General features: G+C 29.9%; 1 long non-coding RNA gene and 2 pseudogenes across 2 annotated transcripts; 1 reads left to right on the top strand and 2 right to left on the bottom strand.

Moving 5' to 3' along the window:
- On the bottom strand, positions 1-1,587 carry LOC105431888 (uncharacterized; annotated as a pseudogene). Its single transcript, XR_016139665.1, has 4 exons — positions 1,242-1,587; positions 599-1,009; positions 303-436; positions 1-226 (listed from the first exon to the last, which is right to left on the bottom strand). The product of XR_016139665.1 is annotated as an uncharacterized LOC105431888 (transcript).
- A 52-nt stretch (positions 1,588-1,639) lies between these two features.
- On the top strand, positions 1,640-3,380 carry LOC112552957 (uncharacterized). Its single transcript, XR_016139666.1, has 2 exons — positions 1,640-2,426; positions 2,482-3,380. It is a non-coding gene; the product is annotated as an uncharacterized LOC112552957 (long non-coding RNA).
- A 15,933-nt stretch (positions 3,381-19,313) lies between these two features.
- On the bottom strand, positions 19,314-23,998 carry LOC148936310 (uncharacterized; annotated as a pseudogene).
- Between the last annotated feature and the right edge of the window lie 494 nt (positions 23,999-24,492).

Here is a 24,492-nt window from a genome sequence, read left to right as displayed (position 1 = left end):
AAATTATTTTTGCTTTTCAATTAAAAGTTTCATAATTTCAATCAATGATTTTTGTATCTCCATTTTCTCTTCATGAATTTTCCTTTGTTCTGCTTTACGCTCGATATATCGCTGTTTTTAATTTCTCACGTTCTTTCCTCTCTTCTTCTCTTTTGGCCATCGCTGTGTCCCTATCTTGTCTTATATCATCAATGAAATTCTCCAGGACAGTTTCAACTCTCTGCTTGGATCTAAAATAAAAATTAATTATTAAAGCATGTAGACAAAGACAAAGAATGTATAAAGAATTGAAATCTTATTGATTTATTATTACTAGATGGCAATGAAGGTGATTCTGCTACTGTCGATTCTGTCACATTTGTTGGCTTAACTGGACCTTCGCTTGATGCAATTACCGGTGGCATCACAAAAGCCTTTTTCCCAAAAATTGAGTCACCTTCAAAATTATAATTATGTAAAAGCATTTATTTAGATTATATAAATCAATTATGTAAAAAATTATTTACAAAATTCAAATAGATTACATATAAAATTAACAGTATCAAATTTGTATTTCATTTTCTAATACATTATTTACAGAAATAAGAAACCGATTTACCGAATAAAAGTGTATTCTGATAATTTCCACTCTTTTTATTTTGATCGCTTATGTTTTTAAATGTCCTTTTAAGACCAGACATCTTTACAGAGCTTTGCAATCCAATTACAGCGTATTTTCCGTTGGAATTTTCTCTCATTTTTTCTGCTAATTCAGCCCAACTAGTAGCATTTCTTTTAAATCCCGAATTGAAGTCGGATTCTTTCTCCCGATACAATTCTAATAGTAAATATACTGCAGCATCAGGCCATACAAATCCTTTTGTATTCGTCGAACAATCATTTTCTTCGGAATCAACATTTTCAGACAGTGCTGATGAAGGCTGACTAATTTCTAAAGAACTTGAGAAGTCAGTAGAATTATTCTGCTTACTGATTTCTCAGTTTACAAGCGATTGTAGCAACTTTTGATCTGTAATAACAGTATTCCTAATATAATTTATATTTACAGCCAATAATTGAATAAATAGAAAAATAATCCCTTTAAAAATATTTTTGGAAGTAGTGGAAATATTAATTCAAAAACCGAAAAATAACCCAATTGAGTATTTTCACTATTGTCAAAAAGCTTTTTCCGTAAGAAATGATCTACTTGTGTTTGTTGTAATCTATATAACCTACAAATATATTCGACTAAATGTTACCTGTTTGAACTTTATTAATTATTTCTTGAGTAAGAAATAATGTGATGACGCTCTGCGTTTCTTCAATGAAGACTGGGAACTCTAATAATGTCTCTTCCATATCTTCACACTGACATTTTTATGTAAAACTAGAATTCAACACTTTTCACAATGCCATCAACCGCCACATACAATTACGCAATCGCATAGAATGTATAAGCTGCTATAGCTTGAACTTGAGGTAGCTGATGCGTGCATTATGCGCTGCAGGTGGTAGGGGTCTAGGGAATTCTAAGCGCATAATGCTGTTTATGCGCAAATTGAAACGTTTTCTATGTCATTCGTGCGTATAATGTGCGAAACGGAACGCAATCTTAATCAGGTATGGCAAAAATTAGAATTAGTGTACCAATCAAAGGCCCCGGCTAGAAAAGCAACATTGTTGAAAATGTTGTTATTCACAAAAATGGAAGAAAATTCCAGTATGTCGGAGCACCTGAACACGTTCTTTTTATACAACAGGAGAAATTGATATTCAAATTTCGGAAGATCTTCTAACGATTTTATTATACAGTATTCCGAATAGCTACGATAATTTTCGTTGTGCAATAGAAGCTCGAGACGAACTACCAGCACCTGAAGCTTTAAAAATTAAAAATTAAATTGCTCGAAGAGTACAGCTCGAAAAGGGAAAAAACCGAGCAGGATTCCCAAGGTGCTTTCTACACAAAATTTCAAAAAGGTTCGAAGCAATCCACACAAAGATGGAAACAACGAAAATCAAAACAATGCTAGACCACAGCAAGAAAATGATTCAAAATCGAAGAAGAAAGGTTTCAAGTGCAATTTTGTAAGAAGCCTGGACATAAGGCTTCGGAATGCAGAAAGAAAGCAGCAGAAAATAAAAGGAAAGCAGAAAGCAGCAAGCAAAATACATCAAAAGTCGAGGAAGTTTTCATGGCTGTCATCGAAGAAACTAAAATAGAAGAAAAAGCTTCGTTGGTAAGTGCACTCACTGTTGAATTATCTCAAAGTGAACGATGGTGCATAGATAACGGAGCAACTTCGCATGTGTTGCGACGACACTTTTCAGATTTGACACTAGTCAAAAATCAAAAAGTCAGACTAGTTGTTGATAAAACTGCTAACATTGCAGGAAAAGGCACTGTTCATCTTAACTTGTCTGACGGATGTCAAAGCATAAAAGTAAGGTTAGAAAACACACTTCTTGTGCCTGAACTTAAAACGAATTTGTTTTCAGTTTCGAAAGCTGCTACAAATCGCAGTGTTCTATTTACAAAAACCAGTGCTGAAATTATGAACAAAAACAAAGACGTTGTTTTTACAGCTGAGAAGAAAGGCGATTTGTACTTCTTTGAAATAGAGACATCGAAATAGTAGCCACAGCTGAGGCAGAAAATGTGCTAAGCGAACTGGAGAAATTGCACCGAAGATATGGACACCTCAATGAATGTGATCTACAAAGACTCCAAAAACATGGTCAATGGATTGAAAATTGAAAAAGATGATAAGTTTTCAATGTGCGAACTTATATCTTAGTTAATATGTTAGTTCTCAAATTTTACTTTATATGTTAGAATTAGCTGTCTCTTTAATTCAAGCTTATGTTTTCTCTATTCTCTCAACACTTTATAGAAATGAAATTTATAAACAAATTTACACACCTCTTTTATTTAATTACGGTAAGACCATAGGTTATCATTATCTCCTTTAGATTATTTAATAATTTAATTTTAGTAATTAATTGAATTCATGAAATAAATTACATTATTATTCTTTCAATTCCCTGCACTCTACTCTATATATCAATGATGACGAGATGTTACTCGAGAATCAATTTATCAAGACTTCCATTCATTTAAAGTATATCAAGGCATACGCTATAATAATCTTATTTATTGTATCATATAATCTTATTGTATAAATTTTATTTTTCTTCTCCTTCTTTTGAGCATATTTTCATTCTTCTCTTGCCCCTAGAAATAGAAATTGGGCAATTATAACCTCCTCTTGATATTATCTCCTTTAATCTTTTTGATATTCCTCTAATAAACACTATTATTTTAGTATCTTCCGGATTAAAGATTACATGATGTCACCATAGAATTTTAAATAAAAATATAGAAAAAAGAAAAAAAAGATTAATAATTACTATCCTTTTAGGAGTATGTTTTACTATACTTCAATTAATTGAATATAATGAATCACCCTTTTTTATTGCTGACTTAGTTTATGGATCAACTTTTTTTATTGCTACTGGGCTTCATGTAATAATCGGTTATTTCTTTTTGTTTGTTTTACACGCTTAAATTCACTTCATTTTTCTTCTTATCATCATTTCAGATTTAAAGTAAGAGCTTGATATTGACATTTTGTTGACATTGTTTGATTATTTTTATATATTTCAATCTACTGATGAAGATATTAAATTTTAAGTCTTTACATAATAAAATTTATTTATTTTTATATCCATTTAATTTCTAAATTATTATATAATTATTAAATAACTTAAATAAATATCTATTATTTATTTTTACTCTATTTTATTATATAATATTCATAAATAAATTAGTCTATTAAACAAATATTTTATTTGTAATACACAACTAATTAATTTCATATTTTGATTTTTAATAATTATTAAAATTCATAAGATCCTGGTCCTCTTATAGTAAAAACTAAATTATTAAATAAAATTTATTTTATCTAAATAATAATCCCTTTTTCACCATCTTTTTCCAATTTTATAGTATCAATTATTTATATTCTTTTTGTTAAAATTTTCTACTATTTAATATATTATAATAAACAAGCAATAAATCATTATATCTTGTAACTCTTCCTTCTGTATTGGTTTTAATTTTAAAAATCCATCTACTTCCTACACATTTTTGTCCTTCGGGCAGTTCCGTTACTTTCCAAGTTCCTCTTTTTGTTATATTATACAATTCGCTCTGAATTGCACTTTTTCATTTATCTGCCTGTGATGAAGACAGCATCTCTTCAATACTTTGTGGTTCAACAAGTTCCATTAAATTTGCTTCTATATTCGCTATCTCTCGTGCTATTATCTTCTTCTTCTGTTTGTGAGTACTCATCACTTTGATTTCGTCCCAGTTTCCCTTTTCTTCCGTAAGGATTTCTGATCCTTTTCTTGGGTCTTCCTCGTTTCTTTGCTTGTGCATTCTCTTGTGTCCCCACTATCTCAATATCTTTAGGGCTTAGTGTTCCTCTATCGAAAATATTTGATCGAATTTCTGCTCGTGATACATTAGAAATTTTCTCTTCGTCTCCTTGCTCACTGTCTGACCACACCTGATTATACTTAAACTCTGGTATGTCCCTTTTATACAACCATTTATAACCTACTTTATCTTCTGCGAATTTTACATGTTTTATGATAATAACATCCTATATTGAAGAACACCACAATCTATAGCCACATGTTTGTGGCACATCCCACGAAGATACATTGGGCCGCTCTATCATCTTCTTTCTTCTTGTTTCTTTCGTCCTTGATTGGGCAGACGGGCAACCAAGCTACCTACGTCAAGCAACCAAAGACTCTCAAATGACGTACGGTGGGCTTTCGTTCTGTCCACAATGCTAATAATACCGCATTATAGTTGAATATCCAGACCTATTCTTCACATAAGCAGCAGTTGTGATAGCTTCCGCCCAGAACTTTTGAAGTAAATTTGCAGAGTTCAGTATGGATCTAGTAAAATTCAATAGTGTTCGGTTAATTCTCTCTGCGACGTCGTTCATCTATGGTGATATTAGATCGTGTTTTATCCCTAACTGACTGAAGAAAACAGTTAATTCCGAGTTATAAAACTCTAGACCATTATCAGTTCGAAAATTTAATTTTTTTATCTGTTTGACGTTCTATTTTAGTAATATAATTTTTATTTGCATTTTTCACTTCATATTTATTTTTCAAACAGGCTACTGTAACCATTCTGGAGAAGTCATCGATAAACGTTATAATATCTTCTTCCGCCTATGGACTTTATTGGTAATGACCTACAAACTTCAAAATGAATTAACTCGCAAGTATTTTTAGTTTGTCTTACCTTTAAGCTCTTACATGGATTTTTCGTGGCTTTACCTGTGCAGCAGGCATTACATGTGTATTCATTCAACTTTGCATCACATAATCCCGTGACTTGATCTAACTCCGCTAATTTTTTAATTGTTTCATTATTAATATGACAGAAGCGTTAGTACAACAACGTTTAATCCTGAAGTTATTTGATTCTATTGGTTCCTTAAAATGCGTTTGCACTTCAGCCTTTACAATGTACAGGTCGTTTTTTCTGTATGTTTCACATACAATTTGATTTGTATTTCTTATTCTAACTTTTCCCTTTAATTGTTAATCAATATTTCTTTATTCCTTTTCTCTATTTGGAACACTGACATTAAATTTTTTCTTAAATTTGGCACGAAGTAAACATTATTTAAAAATCACTTTTTTTTCTTCATTTCCAACAAACATTTTGAGATTTATGTTATCAACTCCTTTAACATGTAGTATAGCATCGGACTTGCTCAGATTGGCCGCCGTATTTATTACTTGTGTATTTGTTTCTTGGAAGGTAGAGAACCGTTTTCTTCTTTTACATACGTATTCGTGTTCGTATTTCCACTGTCTAATATCCACACATCATTAATATCAAGATGATTCAATGATATTAGGAACGCGTCACAATTTCTCTGCAGTTTCGATTCAGTCTTTCTTTTATTTCTTTCCATTTTCACACAACAATATTTTGCTATATGACCAGTTTTCTTGCAATTATAACACGTGATACTTTTAGATTTTTCATTACTTTGATATTTCAAGTCTCTTGTTTCTGCTCTCTTGACAACTTGTAATGACTCTTTGCAATCCTTTTTCTCGTCTTCGGTTCTTGACATTCTTCTATCATATTCTGCCAGAAGCACTCTTTTAATTTCTGCAGACGTGAACATTTCATCTGATAAACTCGCAAGTGTCACATTTAAATTCTCATAGCTATCTGGCAATCCCGCTAGCAACACATACGCTAAATCTTCATCTTTTGACTTCTGCACTTGCTTTAGTAAGGTTATTTGAAGCAATCTTAGCTCTAGAGATATAAGCAGACATAGGTTCATCTTCTTTCATCTTTAAGTGATGGACTCTCTTGAGCTGAAAAATTCTCACTCTCAACCTTGGTTGATGTACTTGTTCAAGTGCCAATCAAGCCTCTCGTGCGATTGTACAATCTTCTTCTTATGGATTTGCTGCTCGGATTCTACATTCAAGCCAATGTTTGCAATCGCCTTATTAACATTTATGATAAATCCTCTCCTTTCTTCTTCCATTTTCTCTTTTAACCGCGGTTCTCCGGGGACCGGGGTTCTCTTTTAACCGCGCAATTCTTAGTACATGATCTAAAAGGCCCTTACTCTTTAATAACCATTTAATTTCGGTTTTCCAGGTACGATAATTCCTGTCCGATAACTTTGCTATTTATACGCTATTTTTGCTCTCCATTTTACTGTGTTAACTTATATCTGCATAATATTAATTTGCGTCGTACCTGTGCATGTTTTCTAAGTTATGTTTTTCACTTATTGTTATGTTAAACGCTCCTGGGCCCATAACCATTGTTGTAATTAGAATGAAATATTATATTGTTTGATAGATACATACACAAAAGAAAGATGTATAATTATATATCTTAAGCTAATGAATATAAAAGAATGGACTTCGCTTATAACTGATCGCGACAAAAACAATGGCGAGAGAGAGTGCTCAATTGCGCAGAAAGAAAAGAAAATGCTTTTTCTAACTAGATGTCGCATCTAGTGGCCGCGGGTGGAACAACTCTTCAAATATCATGCTATTAATATTATAAATATCATTAAATTTTTTTTCTTATATTTACTAATTTTCTAATTCTATCAATCAATCTATCAACCAATTATTTTCTTTTGTTCATTATATCCTTTTATTCAAATTTATAATACCTTTAAGTTTTACTTTATAATTCAAATATCTTTGTTTTGAATTATCATATCTCACTTCTATTACATAAAATAAAATCATTTAAAATAATTTTATATTTTATAATCAATATTATTATTTTCTTTTCTTATCTTAATTTTTACATCTCCTCTCCTATTACTTGTTAAACAATTTTTTTGTTTCCTTAAAACTTAATCATCAAGGTCGTTAAAAATACTAAGTAAAATACTAAAAAAATAGTAAGTAATAAATCAATATAATTTTTTCCTCCTACATTTTTAATTATCACCATATAAACTAAATTATACTATAAACAACTATAATATAATATAATATAAATTTTATATTCTAATTTTAATTATTTTCTTTTGTTATAAGCTAAAAATTTTAATTTATTTAAACCATTTTAAAATTATACAATATACTTAATTATTCTTCAATACTTATTTTAATTTATATAGTATAAAAAATTACATTTAATTTCCACTTAAAAAATTTAATTTATAAATGAATTTATAAATGAATTTATAAATAATAATCTCTTTAATATATTTATTATTTTTTTTTTAATAATTTCTTCTATTTTATTTCTTTTAAATATTTTATTTTCAAAAAAACCCCAGACTAACACTCGTGAAAAAATGTCACCATTTGAATGTCGTTTTGATCCAGTTGCATTAAATCGTCTACCTTTTAGAAGTCAGCAATAGAAAAGGATGATTCATATTCAATTTTTCTTAATTAGTCTCATTTTTCTATTTTTTATGTTGAAATTCCTCTTTTAATTCCATTAATTATTCTCATAAATTTTAAAGTTAAAAATGAAATAATTTTAGTAGCTATTATATTCTTATGAATTTTAACTATTGGATTATTTATTGAACATTCAGAAAAATCAATTGACTGAAAAATTTAATTAAAATTACATCCTTCTTTCTTTCATATAAATTACTAATTCTTTTATCTTAAATTATATTTTATTTTAATATTAAAAATTACAAATTTTATTTTCTTTCTTTTTCTCCTATTCTTCTTTTATCTTCTGTCTAACTATCTATCTTCATACATCTAAACTACTATCTTCATTACATCTAAATTGTCAATAATAATAATAACATTTGTGGTTTTTTATCACTTTTTACCATTTTATATATTATATTAATTAGATAATATTATACTAAATATATATATATATATATATATATATATATATATAAATACTTGTTTCTATGTTAGGCTCAAAACTTTTCAGACTACCCTTGTATTTATAAATTAATGTTTAATTAAAGATTTTGTCTATAAAATGATATATTTAGTATAATATATTATATATTTAGTATATATATATATATATATAATATAAAATATATAATATATTATACTAAATATATCATTTTATAGACAAAATCTTTAATTAAACATTAATTTATAAATACGAGGGTAGTCTGAAAAGTTTTGAGCCTAACATAGAAACAAGTATTTTTTCGGTCAAATATAGTTTTATTTTTCAACATAATCTCCTTTTAAGTCGATACACTTTTTCTATCGATACTCTAACCTCTTTAACCTCCAAATAGTAGTTGGCGTCTTGCTCCGCAAAATAGGCGTTTACATATGCGTTGACCAAATGCGCGTTTACGTATGCGATGATCTCTTCGTTCGATGAAAATCTCTGTCCTCCAAGCGAAACTTTAAGCTTAGGAAACAGGAAAAAGTCGCTGGGGGCCAGATCTGGTGAATACGGTGGCTGGTCCAACCAATTCGAAGTGCAGTTCGTGAATTTTGACCATGGCGACCGCCGAAGTGTGAGCAGGTGCGTTGTCTTGATGAAACAGCACTTTCTTCTTCTTCAAATGCGGCCGCTTTTTTTTTGCAATTTCTGCCTTCATTATCAAGTAATGATGCGTAATACGCTTCCGTTATTGTTTTACCTTTTTCAAGATAGTCGATACACACAATTCCGTGACTATCCCAAAAAACAATCGCCATTACTTTCCCAGCTGATGGAACCGTCTTCACCTTTTTCGGAGCAGGTTCACCCTTTGCACTGTTTTGACTGTTTTTTTGTTTCTGGAGTGTAGTGGTGGATCCAAGTTTCATCTATAGTTATAAATCGACGCAAAAAATCTGACTCGTTTCGCTTGAATCGCTTCAACAGGGCCTTGGAAATGTTCATTCGAATTCGTTTTTGGTCCAAAGTGAGCAAGCGCGGCACTCAACGCGCGGATAGCTTGCGCATATCCAATTCTTCAATCAATATATGACAAACGCGTTCTTTCGATATGCTCATAGCCTCTGCTATCTCTCTAACTTTGATTCGACGATCGTTCAGTACCATTTAGTGAACATTTTCAATGTTATCAGCGTGGTTATCAGGTGGTCGCAGTTTTTGGCCGTTCCGAACGCTCATCATCAGCCAAGCTGGTACAACCACGTTTAAATTCAGCTGCCCATCTTTTTATGGTGGAAAATGATGGGGCAGAGTCTTCGTAAACAGCGTCCAACTCGATTTTAATTTGTACAGGCGTATTGCCTTTCAAATGTAAGAATTTAATCACGGCACGATATTCAATTTTTTCCATTTTTACAAAAACATTGACATTGACTGACACAAACGACTGTCAAACAACAACTGAGCGTCCAAAATGGCTAAAATTTTCACAAAAGTCTTTCAAAGCATATACTATTGTAGTACTAGAATGGTTTTGACGAGTAACGTCATCTTCATGTTAAGGCTCAAAACTTTTCAAACTACCCTTGTATACAAATTAAATATATAATCAAATTTTCATTTCATTTAATATTAATGACCGAGTTTTCCTTAAATTTTCCTTTTCCTCCTATTTCAATTTACTTCTCAACTTCAATAACTTTTCACTATTATAATATTCAAGTAAATTATTCCACTTTACTATTAAAATCTCTTTTCCTTATAAATAAATTATAAATTAAATTACTTAACTTCTCTTAAAATATTATCATCTACTTCTTATTTTGCTTATTATATTATTAATATTTATATATTTTTATCATTCAAACACTATTTTTATATAAATAATCATATATCAACTACTATATATCTGAGTAGAAAAATTTCAGGGAAAAACTGATCACTATCCAGAAATTAGATAGTTTTTACTGAATTTGATTAATTAGACAGTAATTATTCAGAAACTGGCCAGAAGATATTGATCACTGTTTTATGATTATTTATTAGCCATAAATTATGCAAGAAAAAATAGTAAGTAAATACTAAATGCAGTTTCTGTTCAACAAAATTCTGAAAATTTTGGTCAGTATTTCTTGATGTTTCTAGAAAGAAACTATTCATGAAAAAATAGTAAGTAAATACTGAGCAATTTCTGTCTATCAAAAACTCGGAAAATATTAACCAGTATTTCTTAACCAGTTTCTAAGTAGAAACTAACAACTGAAAATAATAAATAAATATTGGGCAGTTTCTGTTCATCAAAAATTCTAAAAATTTTGGACAATATTTCTTGGATAGTTTTTGTCCAAAAACTAATTAGTAAAGATAAATATTAAATAAAAAAAGTTATGCAATCTCTGCAAAAAAAAATCAGAAAATATTGAACAGTATTTATTTAATATTTTCTTATCAAAAACTAAGCAAGAAATAATGTTAAAAGAGCTTTATAAAAATAGAGGAGAATGTAAGTGTTATGTCCAACCCGAGATAATTATTTTAAAGAGAAAATATGGATGGACTAGTCGGACGCACCGTGCAAATCCACGAGTGCGAGTCAACATCTTGAAAAAGACGTTATGACTTCGACTGCGTGACGTGCGTCCGTCGGTATTTAGGCAAGAGAATTTAATCTCTTTTGCCAGGGACAGGCCCATGTGTGAATCTTGGGATAACGGGGAATGAAAGAGGGAGGAAATAACTATAAAACGATAAATAATTTGAATTTTACATATAATTAATAATTTTAAAACGATTAGAAGTTTAACTAACTACAAGATCCGCGTCATTATTTTTTGTGTTGAAGTACATTTGCTTAAGGTATATTTACATTTGATAAAATAAAAAAAAGGTGTTACATACGGAAATTCATATAATATAAATGTTCTAGAAAATTTACGGATGTATTATTTAATTTTCGTGTACAAATTCGATTATATTTGTATATTTGTCTACATTCTAATTATTCTTATCTTACGTTGTTTAATATAAATATTTAATCTATATTTTGATATTTTTATCCTACGTTGTTTAATATATTTAAATCTATTTTGATATCCATGTGTTGTTTCGGAGAAGAAGTCGGATTTCTGATAGTGAGGTCTAGGGGAGGAGGGGAAGGAGTCCGGAGTTCGCAGAACTTGTCCAAGGATTCCTTGGTGCGGAAATCTGGATATTGGAAATTTGTGTCATGGCGCTCTGGGAAGAGTGCGCTGAAATCTGCGGGTGACCCAGATTCGGATGGTCTAATCGGAGAATAGGACGGAGGAGACATGCACAATGAATAGGGTCTGTGCTGGAACAACTCGTGGTTTCTTCAGCACGTATAAAAACCTCGGATGTCCTAAGTGAGAGGTAGTTGGCTGATCGACGAGCTCGCTTATTGCAACGATAACGGAGCCTCTTCAGGGCTCGCCTCCGTCTCTGAGCATCGGAAAGAGAGGATGATGTAGATCTCACTAAAAGAAATGGATTAGTTGGAATATGAAGGAAATGTCATTGGTCGTAAACCTTAAGGCTATCTCTGAAATATTTCAGGAAATCGAGAGATCCGACGGAGGAGAGAAATGAAGAAGGGAAAGAGAAAATTGTAAGAGAGGAGAGAAAAAAAAAATAGATTTCCCGAATTATTCGGCGGTCATGAACCTGCTGAGTGCTCCGCAACGCATAGGGAGCCCGAGAGGTTCGATGGCCCAAGCAAAGAAAGAAAGAGAAAAGAAAAAGAAAAAGGGAATAGAAGTGTAAGGAGAATGGCAGAGGATAAAAAGGATGTAAGGGAGAAATGAGAAAATATAAGGAGAAGAGACCCAAAAACTATTATTAGAGAATTTTCTGTGTGTAGTCAAACTTACTGTTATTCTGGAATGCCGGAGACTTGGGACCTGCGAGATGATGAAGGTGAAAGCAGTGTCACCAGGAAATTTGGTCACTTGTACTTGGTAAAAAAATATATTTCGACTGACACCGACTGATTGAATTACTGACAAACTGACGGACTGAAACTGTTCTGACCGTGTGAAAAAAAGAAGTAGCAGTGCGCGTTCCGTGCCTTTAAGGGCACTATATATATATATATATATATATATGATTTTGTTGAGGAAAACATCTGTACACATGTTGTTCTTTCACGATTAGAATAATAGGGATTATCCGCTTAGCCAAATTCTAGTAACCGACCCCCAGAAGAGATCAGTTGCGTAACCGTCGCAATCTAACAGCGTAACAGAACATGTGTCTTCCGTTTATCTGCTTAACTAAATTCTAATAACTGATATCCGAAAGAGAAGAATCGTGCAATCGTCAAGATGTAACATCATTGTACTTCCGCGATTAGGATAATAGGGATTACCCGCTTAGCCGAATTCTAGAAACCGAGTCGTCACGATGTAACACTCATGAGAATGAAGAAGTCTATTCTATATTTCATATTACAGTATGATTGCAATAATAAAAATCAGAAGCGTCTATTTGGACGGTATTGATAAAAGTTATAATCAGAAACGTCTATTCGGACAATATCGATTATTACAAATGCATTATTTGTACAATTGGAGACACACACACATACACACACACACACACACACACACACACACACACACACACACACACACACACAAAATGTATACTGGAAGAATATGCAATAAGAAAGATTCGCAAAATCTACTAAAATTATATATATGTTTCTAGATATCATAGACAATTAGTCAATAGTAATAGTACAAATAGTTCTATGTCTTTCTATAGACATAGCAAAAAATCGCTTCACTACGTATGTGCATATGTTCTCTTTGAGAAAAATACATATAGTGTCTTTCGTATTCTGACTTAGTAAGGATATTGGATATAGCGAACGTCGTGAAGAACAATTACCGCATTGACAATACATGTATACACTATATACATGTGTTTTCATTTGTTTAGTAAAATGATAAAAATTAATATGACAGTAACGGAATTAGTCGATAATATAACTTTTTAAATTGTTGATAATATCGACTTTTTAAATTGTCAATCGTTACCGACATTTCTTTAATTCCGTTTAGATGACATTAGCGGAAGGCCGTCGGAGTTCGTCCTTCGCTTTAGGATACCCTTAATACTCTTTTTCAATCACGCAACATTTTAATTCATATATTACATAAAAGTAGTTAACAACTTATTTGACAAGTAGCACTTAATTTTATGACTCCTGAAGCTTTGAAAAACATCGAATCATTAATCATAGATGATGAAAATGATGCTGAATATTTAAATCATATACGATTGGGATCTGAATGTAAAGAACTTTTAACATTGCCATTAGAATGCGCACGGAAAATTAAATTTAAATGTTTAAATTTTTATAAAATGGCTGTTCGCGAAATGATGAAACGTTTACCACATAAAGATATTTTTTTTTAACATTTGTCATTTTTAAGTCCTAATAGCTTTATTTGACGAAGGTAGAAATAAAATTAGAAATTTAACTTGTGTCGCCTGTCGTATAGATGAAATAGATATAACGAAATTAGAATATAAATGGACAATTTTACCTTCAATTTTAGTGAATCTGAACCAATTTGATGAGCCTGAAAAAACAAAATTAGCATCTTTGAATATTAATGAAATGTAGGCTAAAATATTAGAGTATAAAGATTGACGGGGAAAAAATATTTAAAAATTTACCAGTAAAGAATTACCAGTAAAAGCAGTTTTATCCTTTCCTCATTCCAATGCCGAAGCGGAAGCATTTTTTCTATTGTTAGTGACATAAAAAATAAAAAAAGAAATAGATTGAAACAATTTCTGCTATTTGTATTATTCGATCCAATTTTCAAGCGCATCATGTACAATATATAAATTTTGAACCAGACAATCGCGACATTTAGAATTACATAATCCGCAAAATTTGTATGCTACATCTTGTTAATTTAATTATGTTTATTTTCAATTATAAATTAATGACAGTTTTTTTTTATTTACATTAAAATTCATTCAAATATTTTCTTTTAAATATGTATCAATGTGTTATGTTGTTTTATTTTGCAGAATTTATTTCAAAATATATTTATGTTACAGTTTACAAATCTATGATACTATAATTGTAAAAACTGTCTGTAAAAACTGTAAAAATCTGTAAAAACTAAAATATACAATACGAGGGTAGTCTGGAAAGTTTTGAACCTTAACATAAAGATGACGTTACTCGTAAAAATCATTCTACTACAATAGTATATGCTTTAAAAGACTTTTGTGAAAATTTCAGCCATTTTGGACGCTTAGTTGTTGTTTGACAGTCGTTTGTGTCAGTTGATGTCAGTGTTTTTGCAAAAATGGAAAAAATTGAATATCGTGCTGTGATTATTCTTACATTTCTTACATTCTTACAATTCTTACATTTGAAAGGCAATACGCCTGCACAAATTAAAATCGAGTTGGACGCTGTTTACGGGGACTGTGCCCCACCATTTGCCACCGTAAAAAGATGGGCAGCTGAATTTAAACGTGGTCGTACCAGCTTGGCTGATGATGAGCGTTCGGGACGGCCAAAAACTGTGACCATCGCTGATAACATTGAAAATGTTCATCAAATGATATTGGACGACCGTCTATCAAGATTAGAGAGATAGCAGAAACTATGGGCGAATCGAAAGAACGCGTTTGTCATATATTGACTGAAAAATTGGATATCCGCGCGTTGGGTGCCGCGCTTGCTCACTTTGGATCAAAAACGAATTCGAATGAACATTTCCAAGGCCCTGTTGGAGCGGTTCAAGCGAAACGAGTCAGATTTTTTGCGTCGATTCATAACTGTAGATGAAACTTGGATCCACCACTACACTCCAGAAACAAAAGAACAGTCAAAACAGTGGACTGCAAAGGATGAACCTGCTCCGAAAAAGGTGAAGACGGTTCCATCAGCTGGGAAAGTAATGGCGATTGTTTTTTGGGATAGTCACGGAATTGTGTGTATCGACTATCTTGAAAAAGGTAAAAACAATAACGGAAGCGTATTACGCATCATTACGTGATAAGCTGAAAGCAGAAATTGCAAAAAAAACGGCCGCATTTGAAGAAAAAGAAAGTGCTGTTCCATCAAGACAACGCACCTGCTCACACTTCGGCAGTCGCCATAGCCAAAATTAACGAACTGCACTTCGAATTGACCACCCACCGTATTCACCATCTGACCCTCAGCGACTTTTTCCTGTTTCCTAAGCTTAAAGTTTCGCTTGGAGGACAGAGATTTTCATCGAACGAGGAGGTCATCGCATACGTAAACGCCTATTTTGCGGAGCAAGCCAACTATTATTTGGAGGGGTTAAAGAGATTAGAGTATCGATAGGAAAAGTGTATCGATTTAAAAGGAGATTATGTTGAAAAATAAAACTATATTTGACCGAAAAAATACTTGTTTCTATGTTAGGCTCAAAACTTTTCAGATTACCCTCGTATGTGATATACAATATGTGATATTATTTTGTTTTGTTTTGTTTGGTTTGCCTGATTATACCAAATAATAATACGATAAAGCATAATCATTTATTTTTTTATAACAATTATAAATATTTTTTTTTTCATTTATCAATAATTTGTAATATCTTACGTACAAAAAAATATTTATTTTAAATGTTAATATCTTTAACAATATATTAATTATAATTATATTATTCTATTTAAGCAAAACATTTTATTGTATAATTAGAAAATTTATTTGTTTATTTATGTATTGAAAAATATATTTTGTTTTACAAATACTGGTAAGATTTTCGAGTAGTTTTCTTTACCCTTGCAACGAATGTTGGTATTCTTCTCAATTCTGCCCTAATAAAATATTTTAAAATATTTTATTTTAAACACATAAATGTATTTTATTATATACTTTCTTTCCTTACATTTACAAAAATATAATTATATTAAAAAATTAATGTAAATTATAGATTATTAATTATATTTAAAATTTTATATAATTAAATAATTTTTATATAATTTTTATATAATTTTTACAATTTTATATAATTTCATATAATTATAAACAAATTTTATATAATATAAAAAATTTCAATAAAAGACCAAGATACCTTTTTGATACCTTTTGATACCTTTTTTCTTAAACGTAATACTTCATTCAACTTGCATCTAAATACGCATGAGCGAGAAAACGTCCCTGATAGCAACACTGACTCGCACTAGTGTCGAGTGTGTGAGACTAAAGATATTTATATATTATTTCTACAAAAAATGGTTACTAAACATGTATAGCAACATGTATTAAGTAAAATATCATAGTTATATTTAATTGTTTTACTCAATCTTTTTATCACAAAGAATTAAAGTAACAGTACAAAATAAATGATAAAATTTTAGTTAAATAAAAAAAATTTTTATGTAAAAACACTTGGCGCTGCTCAGACCTCTAAATATATAATTAAAAAGAACACGTATATATATATATATATATATATATATATATATATATATATCAAACTTATTTTTACGTATTAAAAAAATAATGTTACAATGTGACAATGTCACAAGAGTAAAAATATTTTTCGGCGTATGTAAATGTGAAGAAATTATGCGTTTGTGCGACTAGAGAGTTCTATTTAAATGTAGAATTTTAGTTTTAATTTTGTGTTTATTATAAATTGTAAATGCAATCAGGTTATTATACAGTTAAAATAATTAGAATAAGTATAGGAGTATATATTTATATAAATATAATATTATAATTATCATACATATGGAACAAAAAATCATATCTTTATAACATTCAAATGACTTCATCATTAATTATACATTTTTAATTATTATTTTCTTTATTCGGTCGAGCAGCGCCAAGTGTTTTTACATAAAAATTTTTTTTATTTAACTAAAATTTTATCATTTATTTTGTACTGTTACTTTAATTCTTTGTGATAAAAAGATTGAGTAAAACAATTTTGTGATATAATAATATTTTAAAGCTAAATAATTACTATCACTTGGATTAGAAAAGAAAGAGTCTTGAATGAGTATAGATAGACAAGATATACATATTTGGTTTTTATTATTTTTAAATAATGATACTACCACTTGAGTTTTCTTTTTTAAAAATAATGGTATATTAAATTTTTGGTACAAATGAAATATATAATTTGAAATATATAAGGTGGACTTTTAGCTCAATGTTTATAGGATTATAACTTGGCGCTAATTATTAATATCAAATCTTTTATACAAATTTTATACATTATTACAATCATTTGAATTGGCAAGGTGGAAACAAAATCTTCTTTAAAGAATTAAAAGCTAGTATCACTTGGGTCATAATAGAAAGACTCTTCATTAAAAATTCAAATAAAGAGTTAAAACTACTACCACATGGATTAGAGGAAGATTCTTTAATGAAGTAGAGAAGATTCTTCTCTACTTATAACTTAGATTCGATTTTCTTTAACACAATTTTTATAGTAAGATTATAACTTGGCACCAGTTATTGATATCAAAACTTTTATACAAATGATATCATTTGAGTTGAGTTGGCAATGCGGAAATAATTTTTTTTTTAATTAAAGCTAGTATCACTTGGGTTAGAATAGGAAGACCAATGAAAATACAAAGATACTAGCACTTAGATTTTATTTTTTAGTTTAATCAACAACTAGAATTGAGTTAGGTATGGTAATTTCGTAACATAATTTTTTTTTAAAGAATTAAAACTGCTACCACATTAGTTAGAGTAAAGAAATAATTTTGTAACATAATTTTTTTTTTTTAATTAAAAGTGCTACCACATGGGTTAGAGTAAAGAGATTCTTCAATCTAAGAAGATATAGAGATATGTACCACTTAGGCTGTATTTCCTTAAAGTAAAGTAAAGATAATATATTCGATTAGACTCCATTTTTTAACTTGGTACAACAATTTCTTCTTTTTTTTCAAGCACATTTCTATACTTGACACCCTTTTTTACCTTTTTTTAAAAAGGTCATTTTTAAAATATATAACTTGACACCACTTATTGATATCAAATCTTTTATACAAATGATATCATTTGAATTAGCAATGTGGAAACAAATTTTTTGTTTTTTAATTAAAGCTAGTATCACTTGAGTTAAAATAGGGATAGTATTTAGATTTTATTTTTTAATTTTATATTGCAATTTCGTAATTTTTTTTAAAGAATTAAAAGTACTATCACATGGTTAGAGTAAAGAGACAAGTCTTCAATGAAGATACAGAGATATGTATCACTTTCTATTCTTGTTCTATTTCTTTAAAATAAAAGATATTGTGAGATTCTATTTTTTTAACTTGGTACAACAGTATCTTTTTTATTACAAGCGCGTCCCTATATTTAACACCCTTTTTTTTTACCTTTTTTTAAAAAGATAATTTTTTAACGACATCACGCATTTTGTTAAGCATCTGTTTGAGAAGTGCGCCTATGCTTGATGCTTTTTATATAATAAATATAATTTACATTTTCTTTATAAACAATATTTATTTTTGTTAAATATAACTATGATATTTTACTTAATACATGTTGCTATATATGTTTAGTAACCATTTTTTGTAGAAATAATATATAAATATCTTTAGCACTTTTAGGCCATTGTTTTTTTATAACTTGCGCATCATCAATTTCAAACCAAGTGCTAGATGTTCCTTCTCTACACATATTCGTATAATGACCCTTTTTGATACAAGTTCCGTGATAAAAAATAGCATTTATTACTTTACATGCTTGTCCAGCTATTAGTATTTTAGTTGTCGGTACACCACGCAAGCTAAATTTGTGTGGTATTTTTACTAATTTATTATCCTGTAAAGAAAATAATATTAAGTGTATAATAAGTATGTCTTTCGTTAAAACCAATTCATTTTTAAATAATATATCATTTCTTTCACAACGTTTACATGATTTGTCAAATGATTGACGCCAATGTGATGAAAATGTAGTTTTTAATAGATCATTAAGATCAAAACTTTTTTTTTTCATATTGCTAACAGAAATGGAAAGAAGAGTGTTATTTTTAGTAGTAACTTTTGTATCACCACATGAATTGCATCGACAAGTTGCAATAACTTGATGATTTACTAGATTTTGTATATAATCATATTTTGTACAGAGAGCTGTAAGAAATTCAAGTGCGTCTCGTTTTATAGCAACCGAAAAATTCTCTCCTAAAGATTTCCGTATTTCATAGGTATCCAAATTGTTCATCCTACGTTCATATCGATGTGCAAGTAAGTTACAACAGTTTAATACATCCAGTTTATCATAATTTAACAACTGTTTTCTGATAACTTATAAATGCAATAAATATTGTAATACTGCATTTGCATAACATGAAACCTTGTCTATATTTTAAAAACCATACATAATCCATTTGGTATCTTTTGAGAGAGTCTTTTGATCTGACTCTTGAACAGAAGTAATTGTTTTCAATAATATCCATGGAACATCTTTAACTTTACGATAACGCTCCTTCGAAACAGTAATCATTTCTGATTCTGGATTATGTATTCGTTTTAACTGATTATATTCTATAATAGCTTCTTCACTAGCAAATATGGATGAAGGATCAAAATTAATTAAATGCAATCCATCCAGAGACGTTACTCGAGATAAAGCAACATAAACTTGACCACAATTAAATATGGAATTACCTATATCCATAATAGCGTTTTGCAAACTTAATCCCTGACTTTTATGAATAGTGATACCATAACTCAAGGATAATGGAAATTGTTTTCTAATAACATATGCTCTATCCATCACTTGAAACTTAACACTCACTCTTTCAACAAAATACTCCAAACCAGATGGTAAAAGAAGTTTTATCTTTTCTATATAGTCAGTAATTGTATCTTGTACAATTGAAATGACTGTAGCTATTGTACATTTACAAGACCCAAACTAGCATCAATATTGCGTCTTATCATAACTTTCGCCCCAATTTTAATTATAATTTGTTTTGAAAGTCTAGTATTATCATCATCATTATCTGTTAATATCTTTATTATCCTTTTTTTCATATATGAAATACAATCAATTGTATCTTCAGCTATTAATAATATTTCTTTTGAAACAATACGATTTAACATTGCAGTGTTAAGAACATCACACATATGACAAGTAGGCAATAAACAAACGGTATCAGATGGCAAATTATTAATAAAATCATACAATTCATTTACTCGTTCTTCGAAAGATTTACTCTTAAAAGATATTTTTCTTTTTTCGAGAATTTCACAATCATATTTGGTTAATAAACCAACACGAATTCTCGAGAGTAATTCACGTAAGATCCGTCTCCTTGTTGGCGCATATTGATCGTCAATTCGTCATAGTCAAATAAAATTGTCCATAGATTAATAGCACTTAAAGAACCAAGATATTTACGAATTTTTTCATCTGATAAATGTATAAAAGCAGGATCTTCATGTATGGGAGATAATTGAAGCAAATCTCCAAATAAAAGGATATGCTTTTGACCAAACCAACCATCATTACAGTCAGTAGTATCGAATATTTCGGATAGTCGTAAATGTATATACATTAAAATCAAATTTGATATCATTGATACTTCATCAATTATTATAAGAATAACATCTTTGAGATCGGCTCGTATAATTTTCAAAACGTGGTCAGATAATTGTTTATATTTAGGAGTATGACCATGTTCAACAGGTAACTGCAGTAATCTGTGAACTGTCAAATCATCTATATTAAATGCTGCTATACCAGTGGGTGCTGTTATGGCAGTATCTTTGTTAAGATTTTGTTTTATCCAGCACTTAATTGTTTTAATCAGGAAACTCTTGCCAGTACCTCCTTCTCCACTAATATAATCGTAATAACAATTTATCTGACGTAATGGTATTAACGACTCTATCAAATACCCTTCTTTGATCTACATTCAGTTTAGAAATCATTTCAGATATATCTATTTCCTGTTTGTTTCCAAGATCTTTAAAATCTTGCATCGCTTCACCAGCTTCAACATTTTGCACATCTATTGGATTATCAGGATCATCTTGAGACATATTTTGATTTGCTAAATTATCTAAATGTTCTTGAAGTAATTGTTTTGCAGTTTCAAATGCTTTTTGCAATTTCTCTAACTTTTCATGATACTGCAATGCATTCACAAGATGTAATTTTACATTGTGAAATGATTCCGCATAAGTATCATATCCATTTTTAAGTTCTTCTATTTTCCGCCATGGTTTAAACATAAGAAGTAATGAAAAGAAATAATTTTCTGGCCGCGTTTTAACATCATATCTATAGTGATTAATAAGATATTCACGCTGTCATCGTTTAAGATAACGACCATTAGTCATCTTAAAGAACTCAATTTTTTTATTTTGTGGTTTTATTTTCGTAATGTCAAACCACTGTGCAAATTCATATAATGACATCGATTCTAAGTCTTCTGGTCTCTCTGGATAATGATTATCTATTAAAGATGGATAAAATATGTCTGTAGAAATATATCTTTATCAAGAATTTTAATTTCCTTATAGCTTTTAACTTTCCTGTATCGTATCTGATTAACATCTAACCATCTAACAGTCGTATTTGGATCAGTCCCATATAATGGAATACCCAGCAATGTGTCAGCAAGAGCTCCACATTCCCCATTATTCATGAAGCGCAAAGCAATATTCCAAAGATAGCTCGCCAGCGATTTGTTCTTATTATTTTTACTATCAAGGACAGAATCAGATAATTCACATTTTCTTGCCTTATTCAAATACTTAGTAACATAATAAGTAAGTATAGATGATTTTTCACCTATAAATTATATATCCATGTTTCCTTCCCATGCAGTAAAAAGGATGGAATTATAATCATTTATACCAATTTCGGTATCGGTTCGAGGAAGGTCATAAAGCTTACTTTTATATTTTAATTGTTTCCTACCTGTTATTGAACTTATGACATCTCTCATAACAAATGTTTCTGTAACAGGACGCGGAAAACCGAAACGACATACACGAACAACTTTGCGTCTACCTTCTTAGAACAAAGACAATAATCGTTATGTTTGTGTTGTTGATATGTTAACTCGTCTGTATAATAATGGTGAAATATTTTTATCCGGCAATTTACAAGTTATATGTTGTAAAATAAATGTAGACACTTCTTCTGGAGAAGATTCACCAATAATTGGTGTATTTTTAACCTAAAGTAACAAATGAAAATGTTGAATACCTCTACCTTGATATTCTCGTCGCCAAAAGTAATGTATTATTTCTCCGATCGGATGATCTTTGGAACAAATAAAATCAAGCATTGCCCGAAACTTATTATCGAGAAATCTCGATGTTGATACAGGATCTCTAGCAATAAGAACACTGGTAGATAAAGAAGACTCATTAGACCATCCATTTATTTCACGAATATATTCGCCTAATTCATTCCACATATACTCGCTAGGACTCAATGTTAGAAACCACGTTGCAGGACGTAATATTGCGTCATACAATTTAAACCACTTCTTGGTTTACGCCAATATTGTTCCGTATTTCTTAAAGTAGAAAAAATAGTACTTAAATCAGATTCTAATAAATCTTTTTGCAATGCTTTTAAATATTCTAAAGCCGTGTAACGGTCTCGCAAATTAGTTATATTCAATTTATGATAAATACCACGATTTAATTGACATATATTCGCATTATTTAATAAATAAAATAAATATTGTTGGTTTAATCTGTATTGTGGATGTTTTGATTTTAAACGACATTTGATAAATTCATGATCATGAAGTTTAATTGATCTAGTTTGATATTGTCCATTAATACCAAAGGGATATAAATCTGGGAAACACAACATATCTAAATCTTTTTCACGGTTGTCTAAAGGCAAATCTTGAATTTTTAACATTTGATATAGGTTGGTAGCAGATTCGCGTGTTTTTTTTTTTTTTCATATAAAGGATAAATGGTATATTGGTCATAATGACCATCACTGTCATCAACAATCTGAGTTAACATTGCTTTGTACTGATTATTTAAGATAGTTTCTACGTTATTGTTCGTTTCTTCCATTGTACCTTTTAGACTCAATAATAATTTGTAATCGTCATCCAAAATAAATTCATCATTGTTTTCCGCTTCTTGTATTTGGAATTCTGGATTATTCAATTTTTCTAAGCATGTATCGTGAGTTTTTGGCAGTATAATATGACGATAAAGAGGATTGTTATGCTTTAACCATATTAAAGCATCAAATATTTTTTTAACATTTACCATTTCTTCCCAAATAATCTTAAATTTTGTCGGAATACTTCTAACTAAAATGTATAATTCATGATTTATATTTATTGGATCGGTATCCTTGCATAATTTGTTCCACGTTTCTTGTAAAGGAAGTGGTAAATGAAAAGTTCTACCTTTTACTTTTTGTATCATTTGCCTTTGAGGCAATTTTTTGTTAATAACAGTTCCCATTTTAATAACAGTTTGAAATGCCTTAGCTCTTTGTATGAGAATTTTTTCGAATGTATTAAGAGATGCTATTACTTCGGGTACATCATGAACAATGAGATTATTTAAAACGCAATATGCAGGCATTAACCCGTTACGGAATTTGCATTCACAATAATCGCATATATACTGTGAATTAATAATACCTTGTTCCTTTATATATGTCATTAAATCTCTCCAAACTGGAATATTTATTTGTGCTTTAAACTTATTAATTTTGGATACATTTCTTTTGTAACAAAGTCTTTCACATAATACACAAACATATCGAGGAGTGTCCATGGAGCGCTTAGTTAAAGCTTTAAACGCGTTTTTATATTTATAAATAATATCCTCATCATTCAAAATAGTATCGGTATACTGATGTCTGTACATACGATTTGCTGTTTCTTGTGCCAAAGTTATAATTTGATTTAATGTTAATTTGATTTAATGATCTAAATCAGCAGATGTTAAAGCTTTCTCTAAATTTTTTCATAGAAATTTGTCATTTGATAAACTAACCGTTTAAAATATCGTTTAAAATATCTGACTAATGAGAAATGAGGTGATAACAATTGAACAGGAAGAAATATCGCTTT

Source organism: Pogonomyrmex barbatus, unplaced genomic scaffold, assembly GCF_055798465.1.
Source record: "Pogonomyrmex barbatus isolate J1 unplaced genomic scaffold, ASM5579846v1 scaffold24, whole genome shotgun sequence".
In the NCBI taxonomy this organism is placed as follows: Eukaryota; Metazoa; Arthropoda; class Insecta; order Hymenoptera; family Formicidae; genus Pogonomyrmex; species Pogonomyrmex barbatus.
This window is presented reverse-complemented; position numbering and strand designations above follow the sequence as displayed.